The sequence below is a fragment of the Tachyglossus aculeatus genome, chromosome 3 (genome assembly GCF_015852505.1).
Source record: "Tachyglossus aculeatus isolate mTacAcu1 chromosome 3, mTacAcu1.pri, whole genome shotgun sequence".
NCBI classification, from domain to species: domain Eukaryota; kingdom Metazoa; phylum Chordata; class Mammalia; order Monotremata; family Tachyglossidae; genus Tachyglossus; species Tachyglossus aculeatus.
In genome coordinates this window covers 88776823-88798789 of record NC_052068.1, presented here as the reverse complement: position 1 = coordinate 88798789, position 21967 = coordinate 88776823, and the positions used below count along the sequence as shown (strand labels likewise).

General features: G+C 43.5%; 2 non-coding genes across 2 annotated transcripts; both read right to left on the bottom strand.

The window, feature by feature from the left end:
• Window positions 1–6502: 6502 nt before the first annotated feature.
• Window positions 6503–6640, bottom strand: LOC119926245. The gene has a single exon (XR_005450135.1). It is a non-coding gene; the product is annotated as a small nucleolar RNA SNORA7 (small nucleolar RNA).
• A 10018-nt stretch (window positions 6641–16658) lies between these two features.
• LOC119926284 lies at window positions 16659–16796 on the bottom strand. The gene has a single exon (XR_005450172.1). It is a non-coding gene; the product is annotated as a small nucleolar RNA SNORA7 (small nucleolar RNA).
• Window positions 16797–21967: the final 5171 nt, after the last annotated feature.

Below are 21967 nucleotides of genomic sequence, written 5' to 3'. Positions count from 1 at the left end.
TTTATTTAGCACTTACTATGTGCAGAGCACTGTACTAAATGCTTGGGAGAGCACAACACAACAGAATTAGCAGACACGTTCCCTGCCCATAATTACCATGAAGGGGAGGAAAAGAGGGAGGGAAGATTTGAATTTGAATTTGTGGAGTTCTGTGGGAAGACTTCTACTAAAACCAAAGCCTTACACACTGAGCTACGAAGTCTGACTATCTCCTCTATGTCCCCCAACACAGCTTAATCAGGATGGCTGACAAGAAGCCAGATGAACTGCTTTGACAATTAGCTCCCTTTATTCCCCTGACCTCTTCTGAGCAGGAAAGACTAAAAGATGGGCTAGAGAAGAAGCAAAGAATCCAGGGTTTAAACTGTAAGCTCATCCTCTAGACTGTCAGATCACGGTGGGCAGGGAATGTGTCTGCTATATTGTTATATCGTACTCTCCCAAGAGCTTATTGCAGTGCTCTGCACACAGTAAGCACATAGTAAATACAATTGACTGGTTGACTGACTGTCTGAAAACCGACAAACAGGATAACCAGCCTCAGCAGGAAGATAGGAAATTGACTTTCTTCCTCCCCTAGACTGTAAGTGCCTTATGGGCAGGGAATGTGTCTACAAACTCTGTTGTACTATAGTCTCCCAAGTGCTTAGTCCAGTGCTCTGCACACAGTAAGTGCTCAATAAATACCACTGACTGATAAAATCACAGTCTCCTAGACTGTGAGCCCACTTTTGTGTAGGGACCATCTCTGTATGTTGCCAACTTGTATTTCCCAAGCACTTAGTACAGTGCTCTGCACACAGTAAGTGCTCAGTAAATATGACTGAATGAATGAAAATGGCTCTATCTCTCCATAATCAGCTGATGCACTGCTCCTTTTCTGTTTGATGGGTTGGTTTCTCCTTCTCTCATCCTTTTACAGTGGGTATTCCTCAAGGTCCTGTTCAGGTTCCTCTACCATTTTTATTTAATAATATTTGTTAAGTGCTTATTATATGCTAGGCACTGTACTAAGCCCTGGAATAGATACAAGTTAATCATATTGGACACAATCCCTGCTCCACATGGGCTCACATTCTTAATCCCCATTTTACAGACGATGTAACTGAGGCACAGAGAATTTAAGTGACTTGTCCAGGGTGACACAGCAGGCAAGTGGCAGAGCTGGGATTAGAACCCAGGGCCTCTGAATCCCAGGTTTGGGCTCTTTCCATTAGGCCAAACTGCTTCTCACGCTGCACCTACTCTGTCAGAAGGCTCATCTGCTCACAGTAATTATGGTATTTGTTAAGTGCTACCTATGTGCCAAGCACTGTTCCTGTCCCTCATGGGGCTCACAATCTAGGTAGGAGGGAGTAGGATTTAATCCTTACGTTACAGATGAGGAAACTAGGTGCAGGGAAGTTAAGTGACTTGTCCAAGGTTACACAGCCAACACACAGTAGAGCCACGTCCTCTGACTCCCAAGCCCATGCTCTTTCCATTAGACCACAATGCTCACATGGCTTCAACTAATCAGAAATTGTAGGAAAGGCATAGAACCAGGCTCCCAGGATTGGAGTGGAAATATGTTTCCTTCCCCCTTAAAGGGATCGATACCAAGACTGAATAGACACGCTCCATCCGAAAGGTCACCACACCTTCCGATTTCTCAAGCTGCCACCGTCAGCCCTGCTGGACAAATTTGGGTTAGATTCTTTCATGTTCCGCAGGCACATCCAGAAGAAAGATCTCTGGTGGGATTTGACTCTTCCGGAGGAGCTGGCTATTTAACGATGGAGAGTGAGGTATGGCCCCCTGCAAACCCAGAGGTTTGGGGGTCTCAGGTGGTGGGAAAGGTCACCAGGATCCACATTTGGGAATGCTGGGCTGGGGGCAAGAGAGAGTCGCTAGCCACTGACAGCTAGGTCACAAGATGATCCTGCTTCTGTCCCTCCCTCTTGACAATGTCCCCTCCCTGGTTTGCAATCTTGGAGGCAAGGGAGAGGGAGGGGGATCCAACCCTTAGAAAATTCCCAGGCCTAACCCTTCTTACTCAGCCCCTCTGTACCCAGCAAAAGGACGATAAGCATATGTAATTGAACATTCAATGATTTAATCTGATTTATTCTGAGAGGTCATCCTGACATATTTCCCCTACTGCCCCTTTAATTCTCATTCTTCTTCCTGCTCATATTACATGTAAATCATTTAGATTTGTCTGTCTTACTGTCTGAAGGGCAGAGAATATGTGTTTTTCTTTTGCTTTATTCTCTCAAATGTGTGTGTGTGTGTAGCCTTCAGATTATCAAATGAGACGCAGAGTGGCTCAGTGGAAAGAGCATGGGCTTTGGCGTCAGAGGTCATGGGTTCGAATCCCAGCTCCACCACATGTCTGCTGTGTAAACTTGGGCAAGTCACTTAACTTCTAGGAGCCTCAGTTACCTTATCTGTAAAATGGGGATGAAGACTGTGAGCCCCACGTGGGACAACCTGATCACCTTGTATCCCCCCAGCGCTTAGGACAGTGCTTTGCACATAGTAAGCTCTTAACAAATGTCATTATTATTATTATTATTATTATTATCAAATGATGTTAGTGATAGTGAGGTCCTACATGGGTGCAAATGTAGCTGAAAAGACAGATATGGAATCAATCAATCCATCAATAAATTATATTTATTGAGTGCTTACTATGTGCAGTGCTCTGCACTCTACTAAGCACTTGGGAGAGAACAGTATGGCAGAGTTGATAGACATATTCCCTGACCAAAGTTAGCTTACAGTTTAGAGGAGGAGACAGGCATAAATATAAATTGTGAGCAGGGAACATGTCTAACAACTCTGTTAGATTATACTTTCCTAAGTGCTTAGTACAGTGCTCTGCACATAGTAAGTGCTCAATAAATATGATAGATTGATGGATTAATTGATTGATAAACAAATTATATATAATATATACTTTAAAGATAAGTACATAAGTGTTGTAGGGTTGAGAGTGGGGTGAATATCAAATACCCAGAGGTCAAAAACCCAAGTACATAGATGATACAGAAGAGAGCTTGAGCCAGGGAAAAGAGGGCTAATCAGGGAAGCCCTCTTGGAGGTGATATGACTTCTAAAGGTCTATCAGAAGCTCTATGACCCTCAGTAACTTTCTCCTCAGACTCCACATCTCCAAAGGGAGAAATCTGGAATGATTCACCTCTAGATACTGACTCCATAATTTATTTATTTATATTAATGTCTGCCTCCCCCTCTAGACTGGAAGATCATTGTGGCCAGGGAATGTGTCAGTTTATTGTTAGTATTGTATTCTCCCAAGTGCTTAGTACAGTATTCTACACACAGTAAGCACTCAAAAAATATGATTGACTGATTGCTCTTAATAGATTGAGGATTTTTTTTAACAGTATGTGTTAAGCATTTACTATGAGCCAGGCACTCTACTAAGCGCTGGGATAGATACAAGCTAATCTGGTTGGACCACAGTCCCTGGTTTTACAGATCTATCCCCATTTTACAGATGAGGTAACTAAAGCAGAGAGAATTTAAGCGACTTGCCTAAGGTCACACAGCAGACTTGTGGCAGAACTGGTTTTAGGGCCTGGGTTCTTCTGACTTCCAGGCTTGAGCTCTATCCACTATGCTACACTGCTTCTGTTCTTTGACTGAAGGAAATAAAATCCTTATATCCATGGAGGTCAATTTGCTTACCTCCAGCCTCACTTGATGATTCTCCAGTTATCAGAACTTGCACGCAGATGAAATAGCCACGAGGCTGTCTTTCAACTCTGCTAGGCTAGCTTAGGACTATGATGTTCAATCAATTCATCAATCAATCATATTTATTGAGCACTTACCATGTGCAGAGAACTGTACTAAGCACTTGGGACAGTATGAAATCAAAGAGTTGGTAGGCATAATCTCTGCTTACAATGAGAGAAGGAGATAGACATTAATATAAATAAATTACAGATATGGACATAAGTGCCATGAGGCTGAGGGTGAGGCAAATAAAGGGTGCAAATCCAAGTGCAAGGACAATGCAGAAGGGAGTGGGAGAAGAGGAAATGAGGGCTGGGAAACATTCCTACCTGGAGTTTCCCCAGAGAGCTGCATGGTAAAGTTGTAATGATGTAACCTGTAAAGGATTTCAAGTAGAAGAAGCTAGAGGAATAGAAGATGGTTTTGATTTCATCTGTTTGATCATTCATACATACCCATCCAGAGAACTCATCCTTTAAGGATTCATAGATAGGTACTGATAATAATAATAATAATAAAAATAATGATAGCATTGTTAAGCACTTATGTTCCAGGCACTGTACTAAGACCTGGGGCAGATACAAGCAAATCAGGTTGGACACAGTTCCTATCCCATGTTGGGCTCACAGTTTCAACCCCCCATTTTCCAGTTGAGATAACTAAGGCACAGCGAAGTGAAGTGACTTGCCCAAAGTCACACAGCAGACAAGTGGAGGAGCCAGGATTAGAATCCATGAACTTCTGACTCCCAAGCCCATGCTCTAGCCAATTCACCATGTGCTTCTCTTCCCAAATCACAGATTGCTGTCGACAAGGTTGATCTATTCACTGCAAAGCTTTTCATTCATTCAGTCATATTTATTGAGCACTTACTGAGTGTTTGGAAAGTACAGTTCGGCAAAAGATAGAGACAATCCCTACCCAACAACGGGCTCACAGTCTGTAAGCTTTTCCTAGCTTGGTTTAATGCTTTTGTCTTCGAGTAGTTCATTCTGCCCATCTCAGCTGATGCACATCCCCTTTCTGTTCATCATACAGCAGTTCATCATTCCTTCAGGAGCTCCACTTAGCTGAGCTGTGCTGCTATGAGCTTTGTTCCAGGACTCTGGGACCTCAGTGTTAAGTCATCTTATCCTGCTATTTGATGTGAAATATGGCTCCTAGGTTGCACTGGTGAAACGGCTCCAGATCCTGGTTTTGTCTTTGAAAGCACGTTAAGGTCTCACAGTCATTTTCTGTTGTTGGCAGGGAATATGTCTACCATCTCTTTTATATTGTAATAATAATATTAATAATTGGGGTATTTGTTAAACACTTACTATGTGCCAAGCATTGTACTAAGTGCTGGGGTAGATACATGGTAACTGGGTTGGACAGGATCCCTGTTCCACATAAGGCTCACAGTCTTAATCCCCATTTTCCTGATGAGGGAACTGAGGCACAGAGAAGTTAAGTGACTTGCCCAATATCACAGAGCAGAAAATGGGCATAACTGGGATTAGAACCCATGTGCTTCTGACTCCCGGATCTGTTCCCTATCCACTAAGTCAGACTGCTGTATTCTCCCAATGCTTAGTATAGTGCTCTGCACACAGTAAGTGCCCTATAAATACACTGATTGATTGATTGATTGATTGATAAAAAGTTTGGGTGTCTCAGCATCCTTGTAGATATCTGACTTGGTGCTTGATACATTGTAGGTATGGTCTTTTCTGCATTTTGACTAAAACCATGCTAATCTTTTTAATTTTGTTTTCTACCTCGTCAGTCTGTGCATAGTGACCTAAGGTGGCTGATTTTTTTTTTTTTTTACTGGTATGTGCAAAACATTTCTATGTGCCAGGCACTCTTCTAAGCACTGGGATAGATATGAGTTAATCAGGTTGGACACAGTTCACGTCCCACATGGGGGGATTGCCGTCTTAATCCCCAGTTTACAGATGAGGGAACTGAGTCACAGAGAAGTTGTCACTTGCCCAAGGTCAAGCAGCAGATCGGTAGTGGAATTAGAACCCAGGTCCTTATGATTCCCAGGCCCATAGTTTTGCCCACTAGATCACACTGCTTCTCAAATTCACTCCCAGCAGTTAGTTATGTGTGTCCGGTGAACTTTTTTGTCCATGTGTTGATTTTTCCTGGGTATAGATTGCTCAGTATTATGGACTATGGACTACAGAGGAATTAATTCTCACAGGCTGGGGCCCAGAAAAGCCTGACATTTAGGGTAGAGACTTGCTGAAATAATAAAAATGTCTTGATTCTGTGGTAACAGGTGTATTCTAATCCATAGCTAAATATCACCCTCAACTACCATAGGTCATCGTCAAGTATTTACTGGGCTCTTGCCTAGTGCATCTTTTTGGATGTGTGCAGAGGACCAAAGGGAAAGATTTGGCATGTCCATGCCCAGACTCACAGAGGGATCAAGGCAGACAAACAGGAAATCCTCCTAAATATATACTGATTAATTGCACTTGGATTCGTACCTTTTATTCATTCCACCCTCAACTCCACAGCACTTCTGTCTTGTCTTGTCCTAGGCCGTCGAGTTGTTTCCAACCCATAGCGACACCATGGACATATCTCTCCCAGAACGCCTCACTCTCCAACTGCAATCGTTCTGGTAGTGTATCCATAGAGTTTTCTTGGTAAAAATACGGAAGTGGTTAACCACTGTCGCCTTCTGAGCAGCAAACTTGAGTCTCCACCCTCGACTCTCTCCCAGGCCGCTGCTGCCCAGCATGGATGAGTTTTGACTTGTAGCAGATTGCCTTCCACTCGCTAGCCACTGTCCAAGCTAGGATTGGAATGAGTAGGCCTCTGCTTGACTCTACCTCCCATAGCCAAGACTGGCAGAGTACTGGAAACTCTCTAGGTGCATCCCTGAGAGGGGTCAGCACTTCTGTACAGATCCATAGTTTATTCTGTTGACTGTCTCCCCCTCCAGACTGTAAGCTCTTTGTGGGCAGGGATCATGACTATCATATCTAGTACATTGTACTCTCCCAGGTGCTAGTGCCGTGTTCTGCAGAGTAAGTGTTCAATAAGTGTGATTGATTGAGAAAAAGGCACCAGGAAGTCTACTGTTTTTACACAAAAGAAGGATGATTGGGAAGAGAAGGACGGAAGGACGGATTCTCTGCCTTACGCTCAGTCCCCATTGTGTAGGAGATATTCCCAAAGACCTCACTACCCAGGTTAGAGATCCCAGAATCTTCTGGGGAGGTGATGTCAGAGAGGAAGAGCTGCCCTCCGATGAGACGATTGGAAATGTAAATGTGCAAGAGCCAGGTCAGTCTTTAGGCTGGTGCCTTGCTGGATCTCTGCTTTGCCTGGAGGAGAAGGATTTTTATGAATAGAACCCAGATTGCAAGAGAGGCACAGGCCCCATCTGTCCACTCATCCTACTCAATTTGATTCCATTCACTCTCCTTTGTCTGTTTCCCATCGCGGCGGATTTTGATAATCTCACAAGAGGCACGGAGCAAATGCTTACTGTTCTAAATGACTATAAAGAAAACCCGGGCAGCTCTGGCAGATAATGGCCGGGCACTCTCCGTTCAGGTATCGTTTTATGGAGACCTTTAGAACACAGGAATGGGAGCCCAAGACATTTCCAATAGGTATTCAGTGAGGTTAAAATATCTGCACAGATTGGCTATGGCTAATGTCAATGGCATTATAAGAGCTGCTTGGAGATTTCGCCCTCGCCTTTGATATGACAATAGTGAGAGGGGGCAGAGTTGGAGGGAAGCTATTTTGCTTTTATTTTAATTTGAAATGGAACATAGAATGGCTGCTCTGTAGAATTTGATTAAAATTGAGCCGTGATAGGAGGATCCTTGTGGGGTCTTTTCTTATGGGGGTGCGGTGGGTGGGGGAGGGAAGGAAGGAAGCAGGCAGATATGCTGAAGAGTATTCCCAATGGGGAAGATTGGAAGCATTGCAGATATTGCTGAACCCCTTGGCAAATCTGAGGGAATAAAAACATGATTGTTATTTCCAGTGTGTACAAAAAACCTTCTTCCCCTCTTTCAAATCCAGAACACATGAAACTCATAGGATTAAAACTCAAATGCTAGGAGTGAGTTTGAGACAGTGCTGCTGCTGCTGAAAATAATAATAAAGGTGGTATTTGTTAAGCACTTAATATGTGCCCAACACTGTCATAATCGCTGGGTTACTTATGAGATTTATGTTATGTGTGTATCTATTGCTTCCCTTTACAAGTAATTTATTGTAGTGTCTATCTTCCTTACAAGATTGTAAACTCCTTGAGGACAGAGATAGTGTCTACTTATTCTGTTGTCCTCTCCCAAGCACTTAATGCAGTGTTCTGTATCCAGTAATTGTGCAATAAATAGTATTGATTTGATTGATCAATTGATGATAAACAGATTGGACACCGGTCCCATACAGTGCTCACAGTCTAAGGGAGAAGGAGATTAGGCATTTTCTCCTCATTTTAACAGATGAGGAAACTGAGACGCAGAGAAGTTTAGTGATTCGCCCAACATCACACCATAGGCAAGTGGCAGAGCTGGGATTCTCAAATGGTGGCTGTGCTGAAAGGAAGTATCCCAGCTTGCAGAGAAAAACTCCAACTCTAAGAAGTGGAAGAAGGCAGAAGAGTTGGGCCATAAAATATATACACCAGGCAACAAAGCAAAATAAAGTCTTTAGTGGTATATTCACCAAAGCAGCATGAAAGCAATAGCTACTGGCATCTTGCAGCCACTCGGATGTAAAACCGGATAACATCAATAAAAATTAAATGCAGGGAATACCATTAGTGCAAGACAAAGGTTACAAGTCAGGGGATGCGAAAGTTAGTATCGCTAACAAGCCCATGTCGCACATCATCGTCTATGCATTCCATTATATGTGGAATACAGTATTTTAATGTGCGGGTGCACAGCATGGAGGTGAATAATGAATTTTTTTTTCTTTTGCAAAGAAAAGGCCCAGGAACTGGATGGCTTTGCTTGGTGAATGGGGCAGAATGTGGTCTCCTCAAGCAGTGTGGCTTAGTGGAATAAGCACAGGCCTGGAAGTCAAAAGACCTGGGTTCTAATCCTGCTCCTCCCCTCATCCTCCGAGTGATATCGAGTAAGTTCCTTAACTTCTCTGTGTCTCTGTTCCTCGTCTGTAAAATGGGGATTCAATACTGAACCTGAACCGATCATCTTGAATCTGTCCTGGTGCTTAGTACACTACTTGGCACGTGGTAAGTGTTTAACAAATATTACTATTATTATTATTATGATTCATGTCCTTCCCTTTGTTTTTGACTGTTTGTTGAATTCCTACTGGAGGTATGTGCCACATTTCCAGGAGCAAAACCCTCCACCACTATCATATGTTTCCCAGTTAAAAAAATCTTGGTCTTTTTAATCAATCCACCAATCAATAAAACAATGGTATTTTTTGAGCGCTTACTGGGTTCAGAGCACTGTACTAAGCGCTTGGGAGAGTACAGTACAATAGAATTGGTAGAAACATTCCCTGCCCACAAGTTTACAGTCTAGAGGATAAACTTTAATGGGGACTACACCCACAGTATGTCAGCAGAGCTTCAAGCAACAGAACACTCTTGGCAGGTTGGAAGGGAAAGTGTGTTAGATGGATGCAGAGAAGATTAGGAGCAGGGAATATTCCACAATAGCAGAGGTTACATTTTCTTCAGCAAAAGTCAGTTAGCTGTACCATCCCTCCCAGGATTTCTCCTTTTTTTAAAAGGTATTTATTAAGTGCTTACTAAGTGCCAGGCACTATTCAAAGCCCTAGGGTAGAAATAAGTAATCGGGTTGGATACAGTCCATGTCCCAAATGGGACTCACAGTTTTAATCTCCATTTTACTGATGAGGTAACTGAAGGGCAGGGAAGTGAAGTGACTTACCCAAGGTCACTCAGCAAATTAGTGTCAGAGCTGGGGTTAAAACCCAAGTCCTTCTGACCCCCAGGCCCATGCTCTATCCACTGGGCCATGCTGCTTCTCATGCTGCTGGTGAGCAGGATCCCCTTGACCACCAACCTCCCCCCAGCTTGGACTCCCGAGGCTCCTATATATGCTCTCCCACCTTGGGATCCTCCCCTCCCATCAGGAATGAAATTTAATAATAATGATAATTATAATCATTTGTTAAGCACTTACTATGTGTCAAGCACTGTTCCAAGCACTGAGGTAGATACAAGCTAATCAGGTAGGACACAGTCCCTGTCCCACATGAGGCTCACAGTCTTAATCCCTATTTTACGGATGAGGCAATTGAGGCACACAGAAGTTAAGTGATTTGCCCAAGGTCACACAGCAGACATGTGGTAGAGCCAGGATCAGAACTCAGGGTCCTTCTGACTCCTAGGCTCGTGTTCTAGCCACTATAGATAATAATAATAATAATAATGGCATTTATTAAGCACTTACTATGTGCAAAGCACTGTTCTAAGTGCTGGGGAGGTTACGAGGTGATCAGGTTGTCCCACGGGGGGCTCACAGTCTTAATTCCCATTTTACAGATGAGGTAACTGAGGCCCAGAGAAGTTAAGTGACTTGACCAAAGTCACACAGCTGACAAGTGGCGGAGCTGGGATTTGAACGCATGACCTCTGACTCTGAAGCCCACACTCTTTCCACTGAGCCACTCTGCTTCTCATGCAGAGATATCTCTGCAGAGATAATAATAATAATAATAATAATAATAATGTTGGTATTTGTTAAGCGCTTACTATGTGCAAAGCACTGTTCTAAGCACTGGGGGGAACACAAGGAGATGAGGTTGTCCCATGTGGGGCTCACAGTCTTAATCCCCATTTTCCAGATGAGGGAACTGAGGCACAGAGAAGTGAAGTGGCTTGCCCAAGGTCACACAGCAGACATGTGGGGGAGGTGGGATTCGAACCCATGACCTCTGACTCCCAAGCCCACGCTCTTTCCACTGAGCCACACTGCTTTAGTAGTAGATAGTACTTTAGATAGTAGGCCATGCTACTTTCCCAGCATTGAGTCACCATCATGGCTGCCCCTTTCCCAGGGACAGATCCAAGTTCCCAAGACCACCACGGCCACAAGGAGCAAGTGGGGCTGGGCCAGACCAAGATGGAGGAGGAGGCCTGGGAAGGGACCACTGCTGTGCTGCGCTTTCCCCGCCCCACCCAAGATACTTCAAGGCTCTCTACCAACTTGCCCCACCTTCCCTATCTACTCACTTCACCTGCTATTCTCCAATTTACTCTCTCAGCTCCTCCCAAGCCACCTTCTATCTGTTGTCTTGTTTTATGCTGCCGAGTAGTCTCTGACCCATAGCGTTGCCATGGACCCATCTCTCTCAGAATGCCTCACTTCCATCTACAATTGTTCTGGTAGAGTATCCATAGAGTTTTCTTGGTAAAACTACAAAAGTGGTTGACCATTCCGTGCCTCCTTCCATGCAGTAAACTTGACTCTCTGCCTTCGACTCTCTCCCATGCTGCTGCTGCCCTGCACAGGTGAGATTTGACTTGTAAAAGATTCCTTCCACTCTTTAGGCCCTGCCCAAGCTAGGAATAGAATGGATATGCTTCTGTTTGACTCTCCTTCCTTTAGTCGAGACTGGTAGAGTACTGGAAACTCTCCAGGTGTGACCCTGAGAGTGGACTTCTTTCTGTACCTCCCACTCATCTTTCCTTCCTCCATCACCTTTCTCTGGCTTGTTCCACTGGCTTGGAGCTCCCTCCCACAACCCATAGACCACAGCTCTCTCACACTGAAGCCCCTCCTAAAATCCTACCTTCTCCATCAAGACTATCCCGTTTAAGTTCCCAGGACCTTGGCCATATAAACCCATCAGCCAGCTCTAGAACTTCTGCACTTGTTTAGACCCATCCTTGGCACTCACGTTTATATGTTTATCCAATTATTTATTTGAACACTCCAGTTGAAATAGTGTGGAAGCTTCTTATGGGTAGGGATTATTTATACCTACTCTTTTGTATTGTCCTCTCCCAAATGCTTAGTGCACTGCTCTACAAATGGCAAGTGATAAATAAATGCCATTAATTAATTGACTGATTGGTAGGGATCATGTCTACTCTTTATTGCAGTGCTTCCCAGTGCCAAATACAGTGCACTGCTAACCTAGTGGGTATTCTATTATTATTATAGTTAAAATAATAATAACAATAACTATTATTATAACTATCATTATGAATGTCCAACAATGCTCATTCTCCTTTGGCTGTGTTGGTCCTGTGGGCTGTTGATAAAAGAAGTAATGACCATGACTACCATGGTAAGTTTATTCTAAATTCTATTTATTCTAAATTCTAAATGTATACATTTATTCTAAATTCTAAATGTGGAGGAGGGATGATTTTTCTGCAGGAATCACAGGGAAGAGGGCATTGAATTGATGGCAGCAGGAAGGATGGAAATTGTTTGAAAAACCTCCTCGGGATAGGAAGGGAGTGAGATTTTCTGATCTCCAGGTGGAGATGACAGGGAAGAGCGACAATGATTTTCCTTCCATTGGAGTAAATGTCAGGCCTCCTGTTTCACAGATGTATGGAAGGTGGATTGGAGCAGAGGCTCATCACAATACATAATGCTACAGGAGTAGCATCTTGCTGTTTCAAAACAAAACAGGGCTTTGAAAGCTTATCACTAAGATAGGCTATCTCCTTTGACAAATCTCAGCTCAACAGGTATTAAGCAGTATGTGAAGTGCTTGTAGAATGCTTTAATAACCTTCTAGCAACACATGGCATTTACATAGGTTCTTTACTTTGAGAAGCAGCATGCCCTAATGGATACGGCACAGGATTGTCAAGTCAGAAGGACTTGGGTTCTAGTCCCAGCTCGGCCACTTCTCTGCTGTGTGACCTTGGGTAAGTCACTTAACTTCTCTTTGCCTCATTTACCTCATCAGTAAAATGAGGATTAAGACTGTGAACCCCATGTGGGACAGGGACTGTGTCCAACCTGATTTACTTGTGTCCAACCCAGAGCTTAGTACAGTGCCAGGCACATAGTAAGAGTTTAAGAAATAATACAATTATTATTATCGACACGCCTATAGCTCTTCAGACAACTCGCTGTCAGTCAGCCAATCAATCAATCCACCATATTTATTGATTGCTCCTGTTTGCAGAGCACTGTATTAAACACTTGAGAGAGTACAATATAACAGAGTTGGTAGACTTGTTCCCTGAACACACTAGTCCTCACCTTTTTCCCAAGTGGCAGAAAATATTATTGTTTTAGTCTACAAGTGGAAAGATGAGGCTCGGAGAGGCTAAGTGACTTGCTCAATGTCACACAGAAAGTCATGATTCAAAGCAGAATTAGAACACAGACCTTCCAGTACTTAGGTCAATATTCTCCTCATTAGACCACACCATGACTAGCAATCAGTCAATCAATCATTTAATGAGCACTTACTGTGTGAAAAGCACTGTACTAAGCTCTTGGGAAGAGTACAATGCACTGTGTAGACACAGTCCCTCATTATTACCTTCCCTTAACAATGGCCTTCTACAAGTTTCACACCATGTGCCGACATGGTTATTTCAACAATGTCATTTTTAATGTGATATTTTACAATCCAACCAGTTATAGTTTCAGTGCTGTAAGCAGCATCTTCAGTGTCCACTAAAGGGACATGCCTCCAGCAACACCTGATTTCTCCTAGAGAGAAACCAAGGCAACAGGGAGTCTTGAACCTTGGCTGACGGATTTGGAAAGAGAGGTAACAGAAAGATTAAGTTGGACAACTTAGAAGGGGTAGAATGATACATTGGTAAATGGAATGAAGACATTCAGCTGTTCAAGGGTCCCTTCCAATCTCAATTTCTAACCCAGCCTGGCAAATACCCACTTGCCCACTCAGTTCAAACAATCAATCAATCAGTGGGATTTATTGAGTGCTCACTGGTGGGCAGAGCACTGTGCTAAGTCCTTGGGAGGATGCAATAAAGTTGGTAGACACACTCCCTGCTCACGATGAGTTTACAGTCTAGAAGGAGAGACAATATCAATAAATAATTTATAATTTATAAATGCATAAGCGCTGTGGGGTTGAGGGTGGAGCAAATGCCAAATGTCCACAGGTCACAGACCCAAGTTACTCAAAAAGAATAACCATCCCTGTTCAGTGACTGATGAAGGGTGCTTATTTATTTAACCATTTTTGTGTACGTCCTGGTATGAGTAGAGAACATTCCTCTAGGGAAGTGTGGGCTGTTATAAGTATTTGCTTGGGTACTTTCATTCAATCATATGTATTGAGCACTTACTGCTTGCAGAGCATTGTACTAAGCACTTGGAAATTGCCAAGCAATTCAGCAACAAATTGACATAATCCCTACCCAACAATGGGCTCACATTCTAGAAGGGGAGAGGCAGACATCAAAACAAATAAACAAACATCAATAGCATCAATGTAAATAAATAGAATTATAGATATATACATGTCATTAATAAAATGAATAGAATAATAAATATGTACATATATACACAAGTGCTGTGAGGCAGGGAGGGGGGTAAAGCAGAGGGAGGCAGTCGAAGTGATGGGGAGAGGAGGAGGAGCAAAGGAAAAGTGGGGTTTAGACTGGGTACTTATTTGCAAGGCAGTGAAAAGCTGTAATTATCATATGTACCCACTTGCTTCTGGACTCCTGTCGGTCACTTGAAAAGCAGCTGTTCTGATAATAGTAATAATTATGATATTTGTTAAGCACTTACTACGTGCCAAGCATTTCTTCTGTGGTATTTGTTAAGCACTCACTATATACCAGACACTGTAGTGGCACTGGAATAGACACAAGCTAATGAAGTTGGACCCAATCATTCCAGTACCACAGCTCACATGGGGCTCCCAGTTTTAATTCCCATTTTACAGATGAGGGAACTGATGCACAGAGAAGTGAAGTGAATTGCCCGAGGTCACTCAACAGACAAGGTGCAGATCTGGGTTTAGAATGCAGGTCCTTCTGACCCCCAGGCACATGCTCTATCCATTAAGCCACACTGCCTCCTGTTCTAATTTCTGGGGTAGATACAAGTTAATCAGGTCGGACCCAGTTCCTTTTCCATATGGAACTCACAATCTGATGCCTGTTTACTTGTTTTGTTTTGTTTTGTTGTCTGTTTTCCCCTTCTAGACTGTGAGCCCATTGCTGGGTAGGGACTGTCTCTATTTGTTCCTGAATTGTACTTTCCAAGTGCTTAGTATAGTGCTCTACACACAGTAAATGCTCAATAAATACAACTGAATGAATGAATAAGTAGGAGGCCAGGGGATTTAATCCCCAATTTACAGATGGGGTAACTGAGGCACAAAGAATTAATTCATTCATATTTATTGAGCACTTACTGTGTGCAGAGCACTATGCTAAGCGCTTGTAAGAGTACAATACAACAATAAACAGACACATTCCCTGTCCACAACCAGGTTACAGTCTAGAGAAGAGGGAGACTAACATTAATATTATTAACTAATATTAATAAACAAATAAATTATAGATATGTATGTAAGTGCTGAGAAGTGAAGTCACTTGCCCAAAGTCACAAAGCAGACAGGTGGCCGAGCTGGGATTTAGAACCCAGGTCCTTCTGATTCCCAGGCTCACGTTCTACCCACTAGGCTATACTGCTTCCTGTTCAGAGACAAAGGATGTGATTAAAGGCAGCAGCCGGTCAGTGCAGTGCAGCTCTGTGTGTCATCGACGGGCTATCGCTTCTGATTCATTAGGCCCCATGGAAAAACAAACAACATCTTCGAGTCCCACTACCCACAGTTCTCGGTGGTGCACGCTCAATTTTAAAACAATTAAAACAGCTGGTTGGAAACTTGAACAGCAGTGGAGGGCATATGAGCAGAGAGATCGTTATTTAATTTTGAAAAACATCCGTCCTGTCAGAGGGGTGTTCTGCCCGAAACACAATTGATTACCGCAGTTCAGGAGCATAGAGCACAGCCACATTTTCCTACTAAGAAGCTTCACTCTGCCAGCAGTGACATCCAGTGCTCTGATAGCTCTCCTGCTCAGGAAATGGACACCATGATGACTTAGTCCGCTCTGCTGACTTTTCTCTCTCCTGGCTCTAGAAAGCCTTGTGTACTTCCCAGACAAACAGGCAACCGAGGAAATTCCACCAATTGCAGTTTACTCTGGCATGGGGCACCAAAGATAAACGGAGTAAAAGCAACACAGAATCCTCAGTTTGGATTGGAAGGGAACACGGACATTGTGCCTAACTAAGAGAGAAGCGACATGACCTAGTGGAAAGAGCATGGGTTTGGGAGTCAGAGGACTTGGATTCTAATCCTGGCTCTGCCATTGCTTGCTGTGTGACTTTGGGCAAGTCACTTAATTGCTCTGTGCCTTAGTTTCCTCTACTGTAAAAAGGAGACTAAATAACTTTTCTCCCTCCTAGTAATTAGACTCTGAGCCCCCATGAGGGACAGGGACTATTTGTCCAACCCAAGTACCCCAGCACTTAGAACAGTACTTACTTGTCACAAATATAAAAATAATAGCAACCATAATAGTGACAATGATAGTAACTGAACTTTGGTACTCACAACCACCCATAACATTTTTGTACATATCAATTTATATTCTTTAGTACTTGGGTCCAACTTCATTAGCTGGAATCTACCCCAGGACATATATAGTAAGCACTTAACAAAAACCATATGGTAAGCATATTGTTGTCTTATGCTGTTGAGTTGTGTCCAACCCATAGGGACACCATCGACTCATCTCTCCCAGAACGCCCTACCTCCATCTGCAATTGTTCTGGGCAGTTTATCCATAGAGTTTTCTTGGTAAAAATATGAAAGTGTTGTACCATTGCCTCCTCTGTGCAGTAAATCTGAGCCTCCACCCTCAACTCTCTCCCGTGCTGCTGCTGTCCAGCACAGGAGTTTTGACTTGTAGCAGATTGCCTTCCAATTGCTAGCCACTGTCCAAGCTAGGAATGGAATGGATATGCCTCTGTTTGACCCTCCTTCCCATAGTTGACACTGGTAGAGTTTTGGAAACTCTCCAGTTGCGACCCTAAGAGGGGAGAAAGCATATATTAAGCACTTAACAAATACTTTAAAAAACACTGCTTGGCACATAAGAAGTGCTTAGCATATGCCATTATTATTATTGTTATTATTAATAACATATGCTATTGCTTAGGGTTTTCCATTCCCATTTTTCCTCTTAGCAGGAAGTCATCTTTGTGTCGACCTCTGCCAATAGACTGTGAGCTCCCTGAGGGCAAGTATTGTGTCCCTTACCTCTTCTTTAGTCTCTCAAGAACTTAGTATGGGGTTCTGCACAGAGTAGACACTCAATTGATATTTTGATTTATTGATAAAGTGCATTTACACCATAAGTTGGGCTGGGGAAAACAAAAGCAGAGGGAACTCGTATGAGTCAGAATTGTTTCTGTTTGCAGAATAAGAACATGCTTTGGTTGGAGAGAAGGTTGCAACTCTAGGTCCAATAGAGTTTCAGGGATTATCCATGCATTTCAATTACCCAAGCTCTCCCCGTCTTCTGTGACCAAGGATAATAGAGCGATGGCTGCATCCTTCTTCCTTGTGATGTATGTTGTCCTGTCCTTCTCTCTCCCCATCTATTTTTATGGAATTTGTTAAGTTCTTACTATGTGTCAAGCACTTTTCCAAACACTGGATAGATCTGTGTTAACTGGGCCAGATACAATCAAAATTCAAAACTCAAGTTCTCTTGCTGTCCTCTCCCCTAGTCTCAGCTCCCCTGTATCTATTCCTTCTGACTCAGTTTGGAACTAATTCGAACTATCCTTTCTATTTCAGAAGGAAACTCCCAGCCCCAGTGTCCAGTGTATGTGTTGGGTGGGGGTGGGAGGAAGGAAGGCGGATATAGGATTCCACCCTCTACGGAGAAGCCTACGTCAGCTCACCTCAGAGGTACCTCAGACGTAGAACACGGTTTACAAAAACAACAAAAAAAAATGTTTTCCCACTTACAGCAAACAGGCATGTTGCAAGAAGAGAGAGCAGTTTTATAAAAAGTTTTGTGACAGCAGTCATGTTTGTGTTACATTGGGTTACACTCTGGGAAGCGGGGTGGGAGGAAGAGTGAAAGCTGAATTTTTTTAAGTTTCTGGTACCCCTAGTATTCTAAGTACTAGCCTCCACTTGGCTCTGAGCAGTGGGCTGGAGAGTGGGCAAACTCTCTTGCCCAGTACACGGGCTGCCCACTGCGCCATCAATGCATATGACATTCAGTAAGGGCGGCCCTCCCAGGGGCCTCTTGGGGGGATCTGGCCCCTCTCACAGGGGCAAGCCTCGTGAGGCCCCATTCCGTTGTGTATTGTGATAGTGGGTGGGCATGGCCAGGGTGGGGGCGGTGTTAGGAGGGTATAGCATCAGCCCCTTAGATTTAAATCACTCAATCTTCTTGTCCCCTCCTACCTTACTTGCCTGATTTCCCATTAAAACCCAGTTTACACACTGCACTCCTCTAATGCCGACCTACTCACTGTACCATAATCTCGCCTCTCTCCCCACTGACCTCTCACCCACATCCTGCTTCTGGCCTGGAACACCCTCCCTCTTATCTGACAGATGATCACTCTCCCCTACCTTTAAGCCTACTGAAGGCACATCTCCTCCAAGAGGCCTTCCCTAAGTCCTCCTTTCCTCTTCTCCCACTCCTTTCTGCATCACCCTGACTTGCTCCCTTTATTCATCCCCCTTCCTATCTTCACAACACTTAAGTACATATCTGTAATTTTGTTTATTCATATTAATGTCTGTCTCCCCCCCCCACCCCCCCAGCCTTGGCTGTGAGCTCCTTGTGGGCAGGGAATGTGTCTGTCTTATTGTTATATTGTACTCTCCCAAGCACATAATCGATCAATCGTATACAGTACTCTACATCCAGTAAGCATTCAATAAATACAATTGACTGACTGACTGAATGACTGAGGCTCAGCAGATCCAAATAATTCACATCCAAATGTCACCCTGGAACTGGGTTTTTTCTTGTTTTTTGTTTATTTTTAATTTAATGGTACTCATTAAGAGCTCACTGTATGTCAGGCACAGTGCTGAACATTGGGGTTGATGCAAGGTAATCAGGTTAAACCCAGTCCCCATCCCACATGGAGCTCACAGTCTAAGTTGGAGAGAGATGTTATAGAGGCTAGGCATTGAGATTGAGGGGGTCCTATGGCCAATGCTGGGGGTACTCAAACTATATATAGCTAGGGAATACCGGAAGGAATAGGAGAATGGGGTGGAACAGGCAGTTTCTGGCAGTAGCACAAAAGGCAGGAACCAGGGGCTACACAATTGTAAGTAGAACACAAAATGTGGATGGGTTCAGGACAGTTGCAAGTCCCGTGGAGAAGGGATAATGGGGGTGACAACAAAATAGATCATTCCCTCTCCACCAGGAAAGCTATTGAGAGTGGCAATATCGAAGGGGCAGGAAAACAGCTCCCAGATAATCAGCCCATTATTAGCAGACCCAGCCATGACCTAGTGCAAGAGTTGACTCCCAACCAGAAGACCCCCTCAAAATATGCAGACACATCTCAAAAGGCCCCGGGCCGCCCAGATCAATTTCTGAGGAGAGGAGGCCCACCTTTAGGGTGGAACCAGAAAGGGACAAGGTGTGTTGGTGCATATAAAAGGGATTTGCAGGTAATAGTGCACTGGTTTCTGAACTAGTGTAGTCAGTCAGTCAATCATATTTATTGAGTGCTTATTGTATGCAGAGCACTGAGCTAAGCACTTTGGATAGTACAATACAACAATAAACACATTCCCTGCTCACAATGAGCCAGTAAACTGCGTTATTATGGACCACTTGATGTGACATCTCACTCTTGGATTGGTAATTATATCGGGGTGATAGGTGGGTTCTTTTCTTTTTGGGGGTGTTCTCTTATAGGAACCCCTTTATGTTGCTGTCAGGAGGCAGTTGTCAACAACAAGAGGAAGATTTTAACCCCATTTTATGGATAACTGAGGCACAGAGAAGTTGAGGGACTTGTCTAGGGTCTTACAGCTTACAAGTGGGAGAGCTGGGATTAGAACCCAGGTCCTCTGACTCCCAGGACTGTGTGGTCTTCCCAGGACTGTGGGGCTTCACTCTGCTGCCTGATTCATTTTCTGAAAAACAGTTCAGTCCATATCTCCCCACTCTTCAAACACCTTCAGCCCATCCAAAAGAGCTGGGGCTTGGGGGTCAGAGTTTGGGGGTTCTAATCTTGGCTCCGCCACTTATCAGTCATGTGATTTAACTTAACTTCTCTGTGCCTCAGTTACCTCATCTGTAAAAGGGGGATTAAGACTGTGAGCCCCACATAGGACAGCTTGATTACCTCATATCTACCTAAGCGCTTAGAACAGTGCTTGGCACATAGAAAGAGCTTAACAAATACTATTATTATTGTTATAATACAGTAACTCCTGACCATCTACTTCTTAGGCACTCAATCACCTTCCCCCACTCCTATTTGATCTCACTGATCTCCTATCTCAACCCAGCCAGCTCACTTCACTGCTTCAACATCCACCTTCTCACTGTACTTTGATCTCATTCTATCTCACCACCAACCTCTTGCCCAACATCCTCCCTCTGACCTGGAACTGTCTCCCATTTCAGCGCTTAAAACAGTGCTTGGTACATAGTAAGAACTCAACAAGTACCATAATTATAATGAGCACCAAAATTATTATTTCATGTCCAATGGTCCATTGGTCTCTTCGTATTCAAAACCCTATTAAGATCACCTTACACAGGCATTATTACTCGGTAAAGGGAAGCATGTGACCATTTACCATAGCTCAATGGAAAGAGCCTGGGCTTGGGAGTCAGAGGTCATGGGTTCAAATCCCGGCTCTGCCAATTGTCAGCTGTGTGACCTTGGGCAAGTCACTTCACTTCTCTGGGCCTCAGTTACCTCATCTGTAAAATCGGAATGAAGACTGTGAGCCCCACGAGGGACAACCTGATCACCTTGCATCCTCCCCAGCACTTAGAACAGTGCTGTGCACATAGTAAGTGCTTAATAAATGCCATCATTATTATTATTATTATATCATATCACCTCCAAGAAACCTTCTAAAACTAAGCCCTTGTTTCACCTCCTACAGCACTTGTATATATTTGTACAGATTTATTACTCTATTTTACTTGTACATATTTACTTTTCTATTTATTTTGTTAATGGTGTGCATATAGCTATCATTCTATTTATTCTGACGATTTTGACACCTGTCTACATGTTTTGTTTTGTTGTCTGTCTCCTCCTTCTAGACTGTGAGCCCGTTGTTGGGTAGGGACCATCTCTATATGTTGCCAACGTGTACTTCCCAAGTGCTTAGTACAGTGCGCTGTGCACGGTAAGAGCTCAATAAATACGATTGAATGAATGAATTTCACCTAAATCACACCCCCTTCTGCACTGCCTATCACTCAGTTCTGTATCCCTTAAGCACTGATATTCACTTTTATTCACTCCACACTCAGCCACACAGAACTTACACTCTTCCTTTTCCCCCTTCTGTAATTTGTTTTAATGTCTGTCTCTCCTCTTGACTCTAAACTTCTTATGGGTAGGGATCGAATCTACCAACTCTATTGTATTTTGCTTTTCCAGATGCTAGGTATAGTGCTCTGTACAAAGTTAGCACTCAAAAAATACGATTAATTGAGTGATCAATTACAACTTAGTGAGGGAAACAGACCTACGTAATCCTTATAAGTAGCATGAGCAGGAGAAAGGACCTGCATTGACTAGGGAATAGAACAAATATATCAGAATGAATCTCAGAAAAAAGCAGAATGAATAACTAAATTCCCAATTCTACAATTAGGGAAGTAGCATGTGGCCTAGTGAATAATAATAATAATAATAATAGTATTTGTTAAGTGCTTACTATGTGCAAAGCACTGTTCTAAGCACGGGGGAGATACAAGGTGATCAGGTTGTCCCACTTGGGGTTCACAGTCTTAATTCCCATTTTACAGATGAGGTAATTGAGGCACAGGGAAGTTAAGTGACTTGCCCAAAGTCACACAGCTGACAAGTGGTGGATCCGGGACTAGAACCCATGACATCTGACTCCTAAGCCTGGGCTCTTTCAACTGAGCCATGCTGCTTCTCTAAACTGTGGGCCTGGGAGCCTGAGGACTGGGGTTCTAATCCCAGCTCCACCACTTGTCTTTTGTGTGACCTTGGGCAAG